This window comes from Vicugna pacos, chromosome 30 (assembly GCF_048564905.1).
Source record: "Vicugna pacos chromosome 30, VicPac4, whole genome shotgun sequence".
Lineage (NCBI taxonomy): Eukaryota > Metazoa > Chordata > Mammalia > Artiodactyla > Camelidae > Vicugna > Vicugna pacos.
In genome coordinates this window covers 21,123,039-21,139,325 of record NC_133016.1, presented here as the reverse complement: position 1 = coordinate 21,139,325, position 16,287 = coordinate 21,123,039, and the positions used below count along the sequence as shown (strand labels likewise).

Genomic DNA, 16,287 nt, shown 5'->3' with positions numbered 1-16,287 from the left:
CTCCAGGGTTTGGTTTATAGACTTGTTTATATTTATATATTTATTTGAATGTTTACGGCTTTCGCTCTGTCATTTCCACGTTGGGATCTCCATACTCATTATGGTTTTATGGCCGCTTTTTTGGAAATCAGTGGCTGCACACACCCGCACGTGGTCTGAGGAGTGGAGGCGATTCAGAAAAGGAAAACAAGTTTAATATTGTAGCTGGGGGGTAGGAGCCCTCCCTCGGGGTCAGAAAGTTACAATGAAGCTTGAGATCGGCCTGTTTAGTTAGAATCTTGAGGAGTCATGACTTAGAAGGCAGCTGAGAGGTGGTCAAGTTTGACGCCTTCTTGGACCATCGAGGAGGCAGAGGCCTTGAGAGGTGAAGGGATCCATCAGAGATCTGACGGCTTGTTGTCCGGAAGTCGGATGAGGGCCCCGCCCTCCTGACGCCCACGGCTCCTCCAGACCCACCTTCCTTCCCTTCCTTTGCACCAGGCAGCTTCCCCATCGGACGCAGAGTGGGCACCGTGCCCAGAGCCCATGCTACGTTTAAGGGCCCGCAAAAATGCTTTAATTTCTTTTTAAATCAGAAGGAAAAAAAAGCATATAATCCAGCCTGCATTATATTGATCTCAATACCAATGCAGTCATAAAATATAATTTTTAATAATTTTTTTATGAAGCAAGGGACCTATGAAAGCCAAGTGCTTGGGGCCCCCACAAGTCATAATGCGGTTCCGCTGATACAGACCAACCAAGACAGCCGTGGGAGAAGTGCGGGGGCGGGGGGACCCAGTCCCCGGAATCAGCCCCACCCCCGGTGATGGGGTTCTGCTCCCGCCCCATCCCCCCCTTTTCAAGTAAGCTCTTTTGTCTCAAATGCCTTTTTGTCTATCTCTCTGCACAGAGATCATTTCGAACAGGGAAGAGGGGCTCTGAGTAACACATCATGATGGGTAAAGAGTGACAGAGATATCTTACATGGGCAAATGCACACTGAGCGGCAAACCCCCCTGCCGACTCGGGTTTGATCAGAAGGCACTTGAGGGTGTTTTGACCCCCGGGGTCTCCATGGTACGGGTGAGTCGCAACTGTTGTGTGAATGTGGGATTGACCATTTATAGGAAGTTCTGTTTAGTAAGATGCCAGATGTGCTGCCCACCTCTGGTTGAATGTATTTTGGTTGGCTTGCACCCCCTCAAGCCTGATCAGCCTCCAAGGCTCCCCCGTCTCAGTGAGAGAGACTGTCATTGTGGTAGATGGAGTGTTTCAGGCGCTCCCCGATTCGTGTGTTGACACCTGATCCCCAATGTGAAGGTCCTGGGAGGTGGGGTCTTTGGGAGGTGACAGGTCATGAGGGTGGAGCCTTCACTTGTGGGGTTAGTGCCCTTATAAAAACGGCCCCAGAGAGCCCCCGAGTCTCTTCCTCCATGTGGGAACACAATGCAAAGACGGCTGTCTACGAGCCAGGAAGCCAGCTCTCACCAGGCCCTGAGTCTGCCAGTGCCTTGGTCTTGGACTTCTAACCTCCAAAACTGTGATATGTAAATATTTGTTGTTTACAGAACACCCAGTCTATGGTATTTTGTTATAGCCAGGCATTCAGGCCCCTCTTTCTCTCATACTCCACACCCCAATGCACCAGAAATTTCAAAATTTCACCTCTTAATCACATGCGGAATTACATTTTCTCATCAATTTCACTGGTAGGTAGCCAACCCTAAGGCACCATCATCTCTGTCCTGTGTTGTGTGAACAGCCTCCCAACTGCGACCAGTCTCACTACTTCCTCCTTCAGTCCAGCCTGGGCAGCTTGAGGGGTCCTTTGAAGATGCAGCTCAAATCCTGCTCCTGCTGAGATGGCTTGGTGACTGCCCAGCTCACTCAGGTAAAGTCAGAGTCCTTCTGCTGCCCACTTGGCCTCCAGGACCCGGACTCTGCTGATTCTCTGATGCCATCTCCTCCCTGTCACTTTCTCCCCTGCCTTGAATATGTCAAACCCACTCCTGCCCCAGGACCTTTGCACATGTCACTCCCTCTGTTAGAACACCCTCCCCTGGTTAGTGTGGCTCCTTCTCAGAAATGCATCCTCCAGCCTCCTCTTTGCTGTCGCAGGGCCAGCTGGACTTCCCTCCCAACACTCACCATCACCTGATGCTCTAACAACCCATTTGTTTACTGTTTGTCCCTCCCATTCGGATAAAGTACCTCCTCCACAGGACAGGGACCTTGTCTTACTGCTGTATCTCTAGGCTTATAACAAATCTCATTTCCAATAACATTTGTTGAATGAATGGAGAAAAGACTGGGAACTGTAACGTTGATCCTTTGAAAATGTCTGCACACCTGCCTGTATGGGCAGGTTTTCTATTTTCATCCCAGCTTTGGAACTGCACATCTTGCTGATGCTTCCTTGTCTCACGGAAGCCCCTGCCTAGTTCCATCCATCCTCCTTCTCAAGAGCTGGGTGGCTGGTCTCCCTGCCCCATCCTCATGTTTCCAGTGGAGAGTATTTCTAAAGTATAACCAGAGCCTGTGCCTTCCCCACCGAGAGCTGCGCAGAAGCTCCCTGCAGCCTTCAGCCACTGACCAGCATCCGGCTTCCCTGCCCTCCCCGCCTGCCTCACCCTCTTGGCTACAGCCACCCCGCGCCTTTTCAGTTCCTGTAACTGGCCCCTCGGTTTCAGGCCATAACTTTTGTCCTCCATAAATTATCATGACACCGTTATTGCTCACAACAGTTCTCAAACTGACAGGGAAGGGAGAGGGAGAAGAAAAATATCCCTTCCCCACCCCAATAAATTTCAGATGGAACTGTGGGAAGCGGACGAAAGTGCGGGCGGCTGCTGAAAGAGCTGGCGATGAAACGGAGGGGCGCTGGGGTACTTTAACCGGCAAACGTTTTGTTCATTAATTCGGCCAACATCTGTGAAACACACATGGTGAGCCAGGTGGGCGCCAGGACCAGCGCTGGGGGTGGGGACAGAGATGTGGTGCTCTCTGGTTTGAGGAGGGGCAGACAGTGGGCAGCGAGTGATGCCACAGAGGGAAGCAGGGGTGCTGAGGGAGCCCAGAAGAGGGGAACAGTGTGCTCTGAGCTGGTCTTCAGTGGGGAGGAAAGGTCTTGAGGGCACAGTCAGAGGAAAGCGAGGGTCTCTTAGGGCTGAGGATTGGGATGGTTGTTCTAGGAGCCGTGAGAGCACAAGATGGTTGCAGCAAAGAGGGGTGGAGGGGAGGAGGGCACGACCGCTGGGGAGCCTGTGGGAGCTGCGAAGGGGTCTTAGAACGGGCTGGCCCATGCATAGCTTAGAATTACACTTGGTCATGTGGATTTGAAGGCAGGGAGAGCTGTCAGGAGGCCGTTCAGGAAATCACTTGAGAAGTGACGCAGAGTTAGAAGACGCACAGGCAACCACCGTGGAGACCTGTCTGAGGTGTGGGTAGGGCTGGTTAGCAGACTGCTCAAGGCCATTGTTGGGGGACAGGGACACCACGAGCTACCTGAGGAGAGGAGACTTGAAGAGATAGTCGAGGGTTTGACAGTAGAGGAGGCGGGGGCTGACTGGCGAGGAGAACAGGCAGCTGGGATGGTCAGCCCCGCGCATCGGCCTGGCTGGGCTGCCGTCCCCGGTTACTCAGTCAAACACTCATCAGCTGCTGGTGTGAAGGTGCTTTGTGGTGCGATCGAGGTCCGTAACCAGTGGACTTAACGTCAGTGTGGACTTTACCTGAGTGAGCTGGGCAGTCACCAAGCCATCTTAGCAGGATCAGGATTTGAGCTGCATCTTCAAAGGACCCCTCAAGCTGCCCAGGCTGGACTGAAGGAGGAAGTAGTGAGACTGGTCCCAGTTGGGAGGCTGTTCACACAACACAGGACAGAGACTTAAGTGGACTTAACTTAACCCAGACCAGTCTGGGTGGGCATGATGCAAACAAGACTTAAAAGCAGAACTAACGCTTTCCTGAGAAAAGAGAAATTTTACCTGTGAACAGCAGCTTCAGACTGAGCCTGGGAGCTTCCTGCGGATTTTAGACTTGCCAAGCCAGCCCCTACAATCTCCTAAGCCGGTTCCCTGCAGTAAATCTCTTTGAATATATATGTAATAATCTCTTGATATGTATTTTATATATAATTGTATGTAACATATCATAATCTATATATAATATATAGTCATTGTATATAATATATAAAATAGTCATTATATGTAATCTCTTTATATGTATATTTTATATGTAATCATATATAGCATATACAATAATCTATATATAATATATAAAATAGTCTTTATATATAATATATAATAATCTCTCTCTCTCTCTCTCTCTCTCTCTATATATATATATATATACACACACATACTGATTCTGCTCTGCTCTTCTGGGTGACCCCTGACTGATACAACACCTGTAAGGGAACCCAGCCCAGCCCCTCACTTGATGGAGGCCTCCTGGTTCCCTGCAGCCAGGCCACTCCCCCGGCCAGGGTGCATCTTCCCCTGCCTCTTTTATCAGGAGCCCCCGGAGTGGCCGGCACAAAGATGAGTCTGTCTGGGGAAGGGAAGCGCGTGCCTACACACCCTGTGTGGTGCATACACATATGCACCTGCGATGGTAGGACTGATTCTTGCTTCTCAGAGCCCCCCAAACCAACCTAGCCCAATGCACCTCGCTTTGTAAGCACCCCCTTTCTCTTGTCAACTCCTGGGCAATTCCCTGTGGGTTTGGCACACGGTGGGAGACTCCCCACCCTTGCTGTCTTCCTATGCTTTTTAATTCTAATATCTCCCTGCTCCCCAGTAAGGGTCTGAAATATATCCACCGAGTTCCTAGCAAAGACACTGCTCTCTCTGCAGATGCCTCAATCAGCCAAACTCAATCTCAAGAGTCCTAGGGGGTGAGATCAATTTGGTTCCAGATAGCTGTGGCAACTTCTACTGCTTCCAATAGTATTGCAAACTCATTGAGAGCGCTTGGCAAGCCAAACATTTCCACATGGTTTACCCACATTAATTAATTTAGCCTCCTACTGCCATGGCGAGACAGGAGAGGGCACCTGGGTGCAAAGGTGGCGTTCAAAGGAGCGCTGGAGGGGAGGGGTCCTTGTGAGTCGGCGGGGGGCGAGGCATCCTCCTGGACCTGGCACTTTTCTCCCATCTGTGATGGGTGGCTTTCTTTCCCTTGGGTGTGATATGTATAGCTCAGCGGAGGGCCTTCATGAAGCGTGAGCAACGCAGGTCCCCTGACGCCATCTCTGTGCTGCCCTCATGACTGTGAGGGGTGCAAAGAACCTCCTTAATGCATCTGCTGGGGACAGCCGGTCAGTCTGATGCTGGCTCCCAAGGACCGAGTCAGGCAACTTGAACGCAGATGCTGCCTGCAAGGCTGCAGAGTGTGTGGGAGGGAGAGAGGGAGGCTGGAGGGGAGAGGAAGCTGGAGGGAGCAGAGGCTGGAGGGAGTGGAGGCTGGGGGCTGCCACTGACCAAGTACCTAGCTCCAGGCCAGGGACCGGCTCTGCATATTCTTGGTCCTAATCCTCACAGCGAACCTACTGGGTAATTGTTACCATTTTCTTTCTGCAGAGGGGGAAACGGAGGCTCTTCCTGACTTGAAAGTCTTTGCTGTTTCCTGTAAACATGACGTCTCTCATGTGGAACGGAGAATCCAGTTCAGAGCATGAAAGAGGTGGTGAGCTCGGTGGAGAGTACCCAGGTTCTGGCACCAACCACGTGGCCTCGGGGAGGTCACTTAGTGCCCGAGTCCCTCAGTTCAGTGCACGGTTAAGTGGAAAGATAGTTTAAGACAGAGACCAAAGTGTGGGTTCTTGTGTCAGGCTGCCTTATGTTCTAGAATCTTCTATGCTGCAGCTTTAAAAAAAATCTATAAAATGGGAATATAAATAATACCAACCTGATAGGATTATTGATAAAAAGAGATAGTGCATGTAAAGTGCTTAGCACCACATCAGCCACATTGTTAAGTGCTAAATAAACCAACTATTAATTCCTCGCGGAGACGTCATGGGGATCATTTTTTCAGCTCATTTAAAAGTAGCTCCTGTTTTTTGTATCACATTATGCTGAGTACTTTAATAGATGGGCAAACACACTGAAAGGGTGCAAAGCATACTCTGACTTTTACAACACAAGGAAGCAGTTTAAAAAGACGGTTGAGCAAGTAGAGGAAATTGCTGAGGAGATGGTTGAATAAGTAAGGTGGTCAGATGTTGGAGTGATACATGAAGGAGGGTTTCATGGAAGAACAGAAGTTTTGGAAAGAGGAATGGGCTATGTTTTAGAGAAAGAAGCAGTTGTTTCTGGAGGTGGGTAAAATCTCACAGAGGCGGGAGGAAACGGTGTGCGTGTCTGCGTGTGTGAGTCTCTGTGTGTGGCACGGGGAGGGACGACAGGTGGGTGCCTGGAAGGAGCCTGTTCTGACAGGTGTGACCGCTGCCAAGGGCAGTGGAGTCAGGGTAGTGGTGAGCCGTGAAGTCCATGTGCGGGCGTCTCGCTTTGGTAGCAAGACTTGGGCTATAGAGTTCTTGGCTTGTTTCCTGGAGTTTCGGAATTTAGAGCTAGAAGACATCTGGTCCAGCCTCCAGTCTATCAAGCTAGGAAATATTAGCCACATTTTTACAAGGAAGACACTCGTAAGGTGCCAAGGGTTATGACGATATCACCGACCACACTCTCCCTGGTCCACCCATCTATCCTGACTCCTTCTGTTGGCAGAAATAACAATCCATCCAGGAGAGAGAAGAGAGGAAGGCGTTGGGGAGGAAGGCAGGGACAAGCAGGACCTTGCAATCCTCACGATAATATGAGGACCAAAGAAACCTTAGCAGGCCAGCCACGAAGCAGGTGGAGGAGACCCGCAGCACCGCTTCCTGATTGGAGGAGGCCGTGGGTTGTCCAAACTCTCCTTTCCCTTCACCCCAGGCCCTGGGTGCCTTGAGCCTCCCATCTAATGCCCAGTAGCCTGTGATATGTCTCATACTTAGATCTGCCTGCTGTACCAGGGCCCCTGACACTCTGTATCCTTCAGTCCTCTAGCCTGGTACCTTGTGCTGGAGTCTGTACCATGGTGCTTCTCAACTACTCCACCACCTCTGCTCTAGATGCAAATAATCTGTGCCATCTGTATGCATGAACCCTGCCCTCTGCCCCCACTGTCCTGACTGTTCTAAACCCTGCAACCGTTCAGCCTGTTCAATCAGCCTGCCGTGCTCTGGTATTCAAGGTCCTCATTTAAATCACATTTTAAAAAACTAAACAGCATTTACTTCATTAGCTGAGGAATTCCCGCAGGTCCTTTTCTTGACTTCTCCACTGGTCAGTCATAGTTCCAAACATTTTTAATTGAAAGAGCTTAGAGGCAACAGTGCCCGGAAGCGGGTGGTCGTAATATCTTCAAGTTGCATGTACAGAGCAAGCCTGGACTTTTCCCTGAGCTGGAGTACTGGAGATCAAGAAAAAAAGCAAACTTTTCTAAAAACCCTTTTATTCACCTAAGATTTATTCATCTTAGGTAAACCAAGACTGAGGAAATGCCTGATCACCATATCTAAGAACATTATTCTTATGGTTTTATTGTTAGCAAGAGGATTATTATTTGGAACGACTGGGGTGGGGTGGTGTTGGAGAGGATGGGAAAGGCTAAGCGCTGCCCACCCCCACCGCACTGGCCTGGCATCCACTGGTTCTTCTGTGTCCGCACTGGTTTGGTACAGTCACCACTGCCCATACGAGGCTGCTGAGCACTTGAAAAACGGGGAGTCCAAACCGAGATGTGCTGTAAGTGTAAAATGCTCACCGAATTTCAAAGACTTACTACAAAAAAGAATGTAAACATTTTCATGAATCATTTTGAATGTTGATTACATGTTGAAATGATAGTAGTTTAGCTATACTAAGCTAAATTAAATGTATTATTAAAATTAATTGAAAGTGTTACTTTTTAAAAATGTAATACAGTTAAATTTTTTAAACCTTTTTTAGGAAGAAATTTAAAATGACGTATGTGATGTCATTTGCAAATATTTCCTCCCATTCCGTAGGTTGTTGTTTTGTTTTGCTTATGGTTTCTTTTGCTGTGCAAGAGCTTATAAGTTTAATTAGGTCCCATTTGTTTATTTTTGCTTTTATATCTATTGCCTGGGTAGACTGCCCTAGGAGAACATTGCTAAGATTTATGTCAGAGAATGTTTTGGCTATGTTTTCTTCTAGGAGGCTTATTTCCAGAATATATAAACAGCTCATACAACTTAATAACAAAAAAACACAAACAATCCAATCCAATCCAAAAATGGGCAGAAGACCTAAACAAGCAATTCTCCAAGGAAGACATACAAATGGCCAATAGGCACATGAAAGAATGCTCACCATCTCTAATTATCAGAGAAATGCAAATCAAAATTACAATGAGGTATCACCTCACACCAGTCAGAATGGCCATCATTCAAAAGTCCACAAACAATAAATGCTGGAGAGGGTGTGGAGAAAAGGGAACCCTCCTACACTGTTGGTGGGAATGTGGTTTGGTGAAGCCATTATGGAAAACAGTATGGAGATTCCTCAAAAAACTAAAAGTAGACTTACCCTATGATCTAGCAATCCCACTCCTGGGCGTATGTCTGGAAGGAATTCTAATTTGAAAAGATACATGCACCCCAATGTTCATAGCAGCACTAGTTACAATAGCCAAGACATGGAAGCAACCTAATGTCCATCGACAGATGAACTGGATAAAGAAGTTGTGGTATATTTATATAAGGGAATACTACGCAGCAATAAAAAGAATAAAATGATGCCATTTGAAGCAACATGGATGGACCTGGAGATCATCATTCTAAGTGAAGTAAGCCAGAAAGAGAAAGAAAAATACCATATGATATCACTCATATGTGGAATTTAAAAGAAAAAAAGAGGACACTAATGTAATGAACTCATCTACAAAACAGAAACAGACTCGCAAATACAGCTACCAGGGGAAAGGGGGTGGGAAGGCATAAATTTTGGAGTTTGAGATTTGCAAATGTTAACCACTATATATAAAAATAGATAAAAGACAAATTTCTTCTGTATAGTGCAGGGAACTATATTCAGTATCTTGTAACAACCTTTGATGAAAAAGAATATAAAAACAAACATGTGTATATATATATGCATGACTGGGACATTATGCTGTACACCAGAAATTGATACATGTAACTGACTATACATCAATAAAAAAGTAAAAAATAAAAAAAATAATGTATGTGACACACAATGATGACTCACGTTATCTTTCTATTGGATAGTGCTGGTTTAGAACCCTGGATCTTTGGCTGTTTGATGAAACTGGTTCCAGGGGGCACCCTTGGACACTGTCAGTTTGAAGAACAGATCTGTGGAGTGTCTGATTTATAACTGACAGTCACGCAAAGGGAGGAATAGCTTCACCTTGTCATCTACCTACTCTGCGCCTGCTCCTTGTAAGGGAGGAGACTCACGGAGACATTACAGATCACAGAGGTACAGCTCTGGGGGAGCTGCGACTCCCGTCAGGCTCTGTTGGACCAGCTGTCTACGGGAACACAGTGCTTTGCCTCCCCTTGTCAGAGAGAGCCAGACGGAGGAGGCCAGGGGTCAAGTGCTGCCCCTTCCCGCTCTAAAATGCCTGTTTCTCTTGGCTGGGCGAGGCCTTCAGAGCTGGTCAGCACAGTGCGGAGTGTTTGGCTGTGACGCAGAGCCCTGGGGACTGGCTCCGCCTGCCAGTGTAGGGCTGTATGCTTGGCAGCTGTGGGAATCAACCTCCTGAAACTTCTTCCCAAGATGTGGACGGGGAATGGGGTGCCTAGTTTCATGTGGGAGTCGTGTTTATGGTGCTCAGCCTCCAGGTGGAACGGAAACTGGTTCCATCTGATATCCTGATGTTAGGAGTGGGCGACAGAACATCAGAATATTTAGACGTGCAGACAATTGGCTGAATTTTTATTTAGTGTACAGGCATTTAGAGGCTCAGAGGTCGGGATGAGAAGCAGAGAAGAGACTGACAGATTATCTGGTGCGATCCTCTCACTTTACATGTCAAATAAATGGAACCAGAAAGGTGAAACGCCTGCCTAAACTCGCCAGCAAGAGGGTGGAAACTTAGCCTGGGCCAGCGTCCCGGTCAGCCACCTGCCCTTCCAGCTGTGAGGGAGGCATTGGTGCTGAGTGTCCCCGACCCCAGTGATTACAGGACATTCATTAATGCCCCTGCCAGGGGTGCAGAGACACTGGACTCCATCCCTGCAATGCCTGGCTATTGCCAGCTGCTGCAAAGATTTCAGTCAAAGGGCTTCTCATGGCCCCAAAGACTCTGCACCTTCCCCAGTGCCCCCCAGTGCCTGAGACTTGAAAATTCGGAATCTGTTGGCTCTACTGATGGGTGTCAGGAAGGGTGGTCTGGATCACAGGTGTGCAGTTGGTGAAATGTCTTTGGCCCTCCCTTCTGCCCCTTGTATGGATGCCCTTTTGTAAGTGTCTCTTTTGGTGGAGGGACGCCATCAGGTGAGTAGCCTGCAGCCTTGCTACACAAAGTACACCCCGTGGCCCAGCAGCAGCCCCTGTGAGCTGCTTAGAAATGTGCCGTCTCAGCCCCTCAGAGACCTGCTGAATGAGAACCTGCATTTCAGCAAGGTGGCTAGGGAATCTGTCCGCCCATTACAGTTTGCAAAGCCCTGGCTTAGGGTATTGGTGACTTAATTCACTGCCACACCCAGGGAGTGTTTACATTTCAAAAAGGTAAGGGCAGAGTGTGAAATGTTTATTTCAAAAAGTACACCTCCAGTGGGGTGGGGAGGCAGGGAGTTACGACCCCAGTGTCTGACATTGGTATTTAGGGCTGTGTTTTGGGGTGGTGGTGGGGAGGGTGGTGGGTAGTTTGAGAGCTCAGGCTTTGGAGCCTGATTACTGAGGTTCAAATACTGGCTCAGTCACTGTGTCAGCTATGTGATCTTATGAGACCTTGGGCAACTGGCCTCAGTCTTCTCATCTGTAAACTGGGCATAATGGTTTCACCACATCGGATGGTTGTTGTTACGATGAAGTGATTTAACTCTTGCCAAGCCTTTAGAACAGTGCCTTAGAACACTGTAGGTGCTCAGTTAAAGTCAGTTTTCATTCCGATCATTTCCATGCACGAAGCTGCCCCTGGCAGCTGGGTCAAGGATGTTGCCTTTTGCAGAGTGTGACTTCCTATTTTAGGGACCACTGCTTGGATGACAGGTGGGGCACGATGGTCTGTGCACCCTTCCATCCCAGGGGTGTGGGCTTCGGGTCCCTAGGTTGCCGAGACCTGGGGAAGGAGGGCCCCACTTGGCTTCCTGCAAGGTGAACTCTGCACACACACTTTGAGCTCCTGCCATTGCCCTGTCCTGGGGCAGTTTCCAGAAAACAAAACCAATTCACCTCCAGGGAGTCCTCACCCTGTTTTGTTTGAAAATAAACATGCGATAGTTTATGATGTGAATTATGGTCCAATAGGAAATGAACTCAGAGTGTCCAACTCCTTCAGGATGGGTCGTTTCATAGCTGGGGGGAGTCTTGGCTCGTGAGTTCATGCAAAAAACAATGTTGTCAGCAGCTCTGATCCGAAGCAGAGAGCTGTGCCCACGGGGACGGTCTGTGCCTCGGCAGTGCGGGGCAGGGGCGTGCTTTGGATGGGAAAGCCAGTTAGGGATCCCAGACCCCTGGATTTTCACATTGCTGGATCTCGGGCGAATTATTCCGTCTCTCCCTTCGCCTGGGGCCCCCAGCTAAAAACCAGGGGGCGGAACCTAAAAAAACCCCTGGGGTTTAACTGGAGCCTCCTGTGCTCTGAAACAAGCAACCCACCAGCTAACGGGTCACAGTGAGATGTTCAGCAACTTGACAGGGACAGGAATCACGGTGGACACCCCCTTTCCGAGAGGAGTCAAAGCCTGAGAAAGCCCAGTGCTGCTGGGGTCTGGAGGAGCTCCCGTGCCCCCCTTCCCCTCTGCCCTCCCTGAATGTGCAGCCCCTTAGAATTCCCAGCACTCCTTTGCACTTTCCTCAATAGCGTCTCCCGCACCCCCCCATCCTGCCCCCAGCCTGGCCGCTTCCCCCTTCTTCAGCGAGTTAACCAAATTCTCTCTTCATGGACAGTTCAATGGAAAGTTAGTCTGAAACGACAGTATATCATATTTCATGAATTTAATAGGGTTTTCATGATTTTACAAAGTGCCTCCACCAGACACTCGCAGCTGGAGGGCGGCTCAGCGGGAGGCTGAAGCCCTGCATCTGGGTTTTTCAACTCTTGCCAAAATCCATTGAATTTGATCCGGAATGACTATGAATCTTTGGAATGCACAGTCCCTTTTCTCTTGCCTTATCCAAATAAAAAAGGGGAGGAGGGAGGGTGGTGTGGGGGAACCATCCTAAGAGAATTCCATATGGAAACACTAAACGTGCATTATAAAGGATTTCCTATAAACAAAATCACAGGCAGAGATGTTGGACCCTCCCCATGCTGCAAACAAAGGGCACTTGTGTGTGTTCGTGTGTACTTTCAAACATACGCCCAGATTCATGGGGGTACCCTGGCCGTCCCCCTTTCTCCCAGCTAACTCTCTTCCTTTCCATCTCCCCTGCCCCCAAACTAGCCCCAAACTCCTAACAAGAACAAACTTTAATCGTTCTGCGCAGTAAATCCCCTACAAATAAATATCCAGGGCAACTTCAAACACGCTTAATTGGAAGCACATGGGAAGAGCTCCCCGGCCCCGGCCGAGGCCGCAGGGCTGTAATTCAATGTTATGATCTGCCAGAAATATGCACCATAATGAGCGAAGTTTGGGTTTCCTTTGTGTGTATCAGAGAACTGCAGGTTTGAGTTTTTTCACCTTGTTTTTTTTCTCTTTTGCTCTGCTTTTGTTCAGTCTTCCAACTTCACGTTTAACATCCCCCTCATGAACCCCGAAGGAGAAAAGGCAACCACAGCCTAAACAAACCTTCCTCCCCCTTTAACCTCTCTCCGCAACTCCCTTGTTTCAAACTGTGCATGACTGTGCCGTCTTCCCCTCTGCTGTAAAAGAATTATGGCTCAGGGTTTATGGAACTGAAAAAAAACGTGTTCAATCACCAGAATGGGAGAACCGAGGATAAACCACCTTTGGACCCTCTAATGGTTTTATCATAGAATTACAGCTGGCATGGGCCGGAGGGAACTTTGAGAGGTCACCACGTCCATCCTCCGGCCTCCACCCTGCTTTATCTACAGCGCTGAGGTCCAGGGGTAGCCACCTGTCCTCCGAGATTACCCAGACAGGGCTTTCTGTAATTCCCTTTGACAACTGAACCCCGTCTCTAAGCTTACAACGTGGGAAGTCTTTCACAGGTCCTGCGAAAGTGCGTGACCTAAGGCCACTTCTCTTCTTCCCATCCTCAGGGACTGCAAGACTTTTAGGTGCCATCCTTGGGGAACACTTCACTGGGGAGGTCTCCAGCCAAGTGCGTGGAGCAACTTGTTCTGTTTTCCAAGGGAGAGAACCCAATGCCAAGTTCCCTCTGCATAGAGTTGCTGAGTATCAGGCTTAGAAGGAGCCTCAGGGGCCATCCAGCCCAACCGCCCCTGAAGAGCTGGGGTCCTCTTCACAGTGCCCCTGCCTGGCTGACTTCCAGCCTGGACCCAGGCCCTTCCAGCAATCAGGAGCCCACCGTCTCCTCTGCCAGTTTCTCCTACATTCTGAGAGCCCTCCTGATCACACACTGTCTCTCCTCTTGGGCCCAGGTCCACATTCTCATTCTTTGCTTTTGCTGGTCTCCACTCTGCCCTCTGGAGCTACACAGAAGAGTGCAAATCCCTCCGAATGACAGTCATCATTACCCTATTCATATTATGTTATTATCATATTCATATCACTGCATCTGTATCATATTATTGTATTCAGGTCATATACCTCCAAGCTTCCCCCTTTCCAAGGATTGAAGAAGGACCAGTCCAGCTTTTTCAGTCACCTGCCCCCACCCCCTGCCACACTCAGTACATGGTCTAGACCACTGAGCAGAATCTTGGTCTCAGCTTGTTCTACCTATAAAATATGTATAATTCTGCCATTCGTTCCTACTGTCTAGAATAGCTGTGAAGATTACATGATATGGAGGTTTTCCTTCAGCATCACCTCGGCACTGGCATTGCCTGGTGAGACTAGGGTGACCTCCCAAGGTTCCTCATCTTCATCTGCCTTTCCCAGCTGTGTGGCTCCGGCCCAGCCACGTCCCTGCTGTAGGGGTTGGTTTCTTCCTCTGGGAAGTCAGAGAGCTGGATTCAGTGACTCCCAAGGTTCCTTCTAGCTCAACAGGCTCACGAGGGCAGGGGCTGATGGCAGCTGGAGCCGACGCCCTGGAGGGTTCTCTGCCTCTGACCCTACTGCCTTCTGCTCATCTGTCATTGGTGCCGACAGTGCACTAGACCAAGCCAATGAAGGTGTGGTTCTTGCCTGCTGGGAACCCACCTTCCGGTTCATGTGACAAGAAATACAGAGAGGGCAGAGTCAGAGGACAGGGCAAGACATCTTATGACCATGTACCTCAACAGGTAACCTGGAAGGGGGTTCGCATTCCCAGAGTTGACACACTGGTTAAAGCAACTGGTTGTGTGGTGACATGTGGCAAGCCAAGTGTTGTCAGCAACAGTGACGGGACTGTGTGAGTGTGTGATTAACAGAACAAGAGTTTTTTCAATAGGGTGATTCTCACTCATGCACATTCTGTTACAGGTTCTCAAAGTGGTAGATAAAGGGGCAAAGTTATAGCTGGCATTTTATCTTCACTGCTTCCCATATCCTGAACCCCCTTCCCCCAGTCCCTGCCTGCTGGCTGCCACCCCTTACGTGGGAGCGTGTGATCTCCGGGAGCCCCATGTAGCCGGTAGTTCCCGCGCCTGCAAACCACTGACACCTGTGATTGAATGATGGCGGATACCTGTGGGCTCTGATGGAAGGGCAGGTCCTCAAAGGGTGGGCGATAGGCCAGGGCAGGGGGAGTGCAGCCAGCCAGGGCCTGGTCCAAGCCCCATCGTGCGTCATCTGGACCCAATGGCGATGGCCTGCCATTCTGCTGCCACTCTTGTTCCCTTACAGAATATTCTCCATACAGCAGTCACAAGAAACGTTCGTAAACACAAATTATGTCATGTCGCTTCTCTGCTCTGGATCCTTCAAATCACTTTCCAACACACTAGGAACAAAACCCTAATCCAAAGTTTATGAGAATTAGCGTGCCTAACTCCTCATCTCCTCTCCCTTTATGCTCTGCTCCTTAGCCACACGAGCCTTCTCGACACTCCCTGGACTAGCCAGGCACACTCCTGCCTCAGGGCCTTTGCACAGGTTGTTCTCAGATATGTGACTCACTGCCTCACTTCACTGAGGTCATCTCAAGGCAGCCTTCCCTGAACACTGCACCTAGGGCAACGCTCCTGTCCTCTCCCTAACTCATGCCACTTTTTTCTGTGTATTTATCATCACCTAATAGTGTATCATACATTTCAGGTTTGTTTGTTATCTGTCTCCATCACAGGAGGGAAGGGAAATTTGTCTTGTCTGTCTGCACATTTCCAACACACTCAGGAAGGACATGTTGGATCAGTGAGCCAAGAAAGACTAACCTTTCCCAGGGAGAGAGCATCATAGGGAAAGCCTTGAAGCTGCTTTAAGTGTGAGACAGGGTATAACATGTACCCGCTTAGGAGGTGGCAGCCCAGGGATTCACATTCATGTGGAGCCATCCGTCCATCTGATGGGCCATCAGAACATCTTCTGAGAATGGCTCATGAGGAGAGGGAGGCGCAGGTGAGGATACAGGCACTGTGACTGGGAGGCTGGGGCTCGTCTGACGGGGGGGGGGACCACCCTGGCAACTTCACGTCCATTCTCTGGGCTCAGAGCTCCAGGAGGACTAAGCTGCCTCTACGTCCCAGGGGAAAAAGGGTACTCGGGATGTGCCTGTGAGTAGGAAAGTTTCTGGAATCTTAGCTCTTAACCTTTGTGTCGAGTGATAATTTTTATTGACAGAAACTCACAATCTTGGAACGTTACAGCTGGAATGGCCCCCACTCATTCATTCAACCGACGTGTGTAGGGTGCCTACTGTGTGCTGCTTTAGGCCCTGGAAATGTATCAGGCTGAGCAAAGAGACACACGTCCCTTCTCTTTATGGAGCTGATCTTCTAGAGAGGAGACAAGTGTCAAAATGTATAAGCAAATTATGCCAGGAGGTGACAGTTACTGTGAAGGAAATAAAATAGGAGAGGGGGGAACAA

At 49.1% G+C, this 16,287-nt stretch overlaps 1 long non-coding RNA gene across 1 annotated transcript; it reads left to right on the top strand.

Moving 5' to 3' along the window:
• The first annotated feature begins 7,439 nt into the window (after window positions 1-7,439).
• LOC140690470 (uncharacterized) lies at window positions 7,440-9,249 on the top strand. Its single transcript, XR_012065770.1, has 2 exons — window positions 7,440-7,775; window positions 8,208-9,249. It is a non-coding gene; the product is annotated as an uncharacterized lncRNA (long non-coding RNA).
• Window positions 9,250-16,287: the final 7,038 nt, after the last annotated feature.